We start from the raw sequence: 3,414 nt of genomic DNA, 5'->3' as shown, positions 1-3,414 counted from the left end.
GCCCCAAGTGCACTTCTTGAGACCCTTTCTTAGAGAGGGGATCCTCATTTTACCAGCACCAAAATCACCTGGGCCAGAGTGCAAATTAGCTATTTCTGGGCCCCACCCTAGACATGCTGGTCGGAGCCTCTGGGAATGGGGCCTGGCAGTGTGCACCCCCAGCTGCATTCCCTCAGGCAGTCTTATTTCCCCGGTATTCCTCAACATCACATGTTTCCCGAAGATCACATGTCAGCTGAAAACCAGAAGAGGAAGGGATGGCATGTTCCAGGGCCACACTTGGGCCACAAGCATCCTGGATCTTTGCATAACGGTCCCTCCATAGAGGCTGCTGCATTCAGCAGCACCCCCCCCCCCCGCCCCGACCCAACCTACGCCCCTTTGTTCCTGGCTCACTAAGAGCTGCTAGGAGAAGGCAGGCCTGTGAAGGCTCTGATAAGGTCTGCAGGGGCAGAAAACTGACCCTCAAACCAGGGAGCCAGAGTTGGCGTGCTAGTCAGAGTTAGGAGTCAGAGGCTGGCCTGGGCACACTCAGCTGCACCATGGGGGGCGGGGTCCTGAGTAGTTACCTGTCCCCTCCGGGGAAATAGTTACCTCTGTAGAATGATAGGGTTGAGCTCCACAGGGGTCTCCAAACTGTGTTTTGAAAACAGAAGGGACATTCATGTAAAGAAGAACACACACACACACACATAACTAAAACTAAACTAAAATATTTTTTCAAAGATACACACGTATCTAAATCAACATTTGGTAAGTGGACCAGAAAAAGGCGGGGAGGGGCAGAGATGGGGTCTGGGATGCTGAATGAAACAACTAATAACGACAGCAGTCCTGCAGGGGTGATGACCAAGTACAACCTGAGCTGAGGTTTATGAATAATTCAATGCAGGGGCTGGGGGTGGGAAGCCTCTGCACTGGACACGGCCACTCTCCTCCTGTCCTTGAGAGCTTTGGCTTGAACCAACAGTTGCTAAAAGAAAAGTTGGCAGCAAGCAGAAAGATACTGCCTCTCATTCCCCATATTCTGTGATGGCTCTGGAACCCAATAAGGCCAGTACGAGACCCAGACTCGTATCGAAGCTAGAGCCTTGTCTCCCTGTTTCCCATCCCATATCCCTTTCAATTCACCATACCAAATTCTCCTGTACCTTCCAAACAGGCCCCTCTGCACTTCCTTCCCTGGCCCCCCAACATCTCTTTTTATTTTTAATGTTTTATTTATTTTTGAGAGAGAGAGAGAGAGAGAGAGAGACAGTGTGAGCAGGGGAGGGTCAGAAAGAGAAGGAGATACAGAATCGGAAGACAGGCTCCAGGCTCTGAGCTAGCTGTCAGCACAGAGCCCGAAGCGGGGCTCGAACCCATGAACCATGAGATCTTGACCTAAGCTGAAGTCGGACGCTTAGCTGACCGAGCCACCGAGGCTCCCCATCAACATCTCCTCTTTTGCACCTATTCTGTGAACCTCTCAGCTGATAAATCTGGCCCCAACATCCCCTATCCTGGCCCTCACGGCATGTTGGAGGGATCCACCTGCTATAGCATCGGATCCCTCTAACAGCTCCTGTGTGGCCCGTGCGCTGGGCCCTTCTCTGAGCCTGCAGAGCCAGCACAGGGCCCAGCAGAGAGCGTGTGTTCAGAAGTGACATGGAGGACAGTAGCCAGTCGGGCCACCTACACAGCTTAGACTGGACAAGAAACACACAGGTGACTGACTGGGAAATAGTACTGATTGTCCAAGAAGGGGGGCTGCAGTGTCTGGCAGCCCAGACACTTGGGTGGGCCCCCGGCAGTGGCTCGGACATGGGCTTCCGGCAGTTGCGGGGCCGTCGTGGGGAGCCTTTAACCAGAGACCAGGAAAGAAATGGAATCCCGTCATGTTCTGGATTTAAGTGCCAGCACTTCTACTTGCATTAACTTTATTTATTACACAAATAGGACATTTACAAAGCACAACATGAAAGGTATGTAACAAAACAGACATTGGTTTTACAAAAAAAGTGCTTACAATTTTTTTTTCCGTGTGTGTGTTTTCTCCCTCTGTTTTGTATTTAAATAAATAGTCTTGGTGGCCTGTGTGTTCCCAGGCTGCTCTAACAGGCTAGTGGAGAGCTGTCTGAATGACAACATGCTACAGCCACATGATCCACGCAAGGAACAGACCCTGGGGTGGGAAGAAGCTCAGGGCAGAGTGGGTACTAGGTGATCCACTTGGGCTGGGCTTGGCTGGCCACTTACCACATGGTTGTGCTCAGAGCTTCGTCGACATCAGGAGCAAAAATCAATGGGAACAGAGGTCCCCAGTCACCGAGGATCAGGCCCGAGCTCCTTTTGTTGACATCAGCCCCCTGTGCCATGGCCAGGTACAAGCTACTCAGTGGATGAGCTCTGAACTGAGCTGCACTGACCGCATTCTGGTACCACCTTCTCTTGGCCCTGAGCCACCTGGAACAGTCTTCAGAAGGGAAAGGAAGCAGGTTCCCAACTTGGGCCATACCCGGGGCTGGCCCTCCTCCAGGTCCCAGAGCAAGAAAGGCAAATAGGTTTTTGTTTTAAGTGCCAGCTTCAATATCGAAACCTTATCCAGACTCAGAGAGACAGGGAGATGCAATCGATTAGCGACGCCCACCACCTCTGACAACAGGGACAGCGGATACGCATGTGCCATGAACTTGCTTTCCCTGTCCTAGGGTCTCCTTCCAAGAGCAACAGATCAGGCTAACCAAAGCAGGAGGGAGGATCCGGGCTAGAGCATGCCTACCAGCAGCCTCTAGTGGGAAATGCATCTGGGCACCAAGCAATTCTGAAATTACAGGAGAAGGTGGGGACAAATGGGCGTCCCCCGAAAACATAAATCATGGTCTTGTGCAGCCCAAGCCCTTTTGTTTGGGGTGGTAGAGTTGCAGCAGAACAGGGTGGATGTGAGCACAGCTGTGTCTGGCCTGCATTCTCGGGAGTGGGTGGGACTGGCTCTGGGCGGGGTTGGTGGGGAAGCCCACCAGGGCCCACCGGGACCCTCGGCTTGGCACACTCACCTAGGCAGCAGGTACCCTCTCCCTACTCAGAGCCAGGTTCAGAATCTGCATTTTTACTGCCATGTCCCGGGCCTCTGTTTCTCCAGCTCTCCCCACCCCCCCACCATCAAGTGCTCCCTCCAAGGAAGACATGACCCAAGCTCCCCTATCAGGAGTCAACAAGTAGGCAGTGAGGGCCCCCAATGCTAACCCCCAAACATTCAGAAATGCCGTCATGCATCTCAAACACCATCTCCGCCAGTATATGCTGGATAACTAGGTAGGAACAGAGTCTCCGTACATACCCCGAGGTTTCTCTTTCCTCTCCTTAAAATAGCTCATGCCTCCCCCAGCCCGGTTTGCCACATCCTTCTCCAATGGGACCTTTTGCCGCCCGCCC

The sequence above is a fragment of the Hyaena hyaena genome, unplaced genomic scaffold (assembly GCF_003009895.1).
Source record: "Hyaena hyaena isolate Hyena2069 unplaced genomic scaffold, ASM300989v1 scaffold_90, whole genome shotgun sequence".
NCBI classification, from domain to species: domain Eukaryota; kingdom Metazoa; phylum Chordata; class Mammalia; order Carnivora; family Hyaenidae; genus Hyaena; species Hyaena hyaena.
This window is presented reverse-complemented; position numbering follows the sequence as displayed.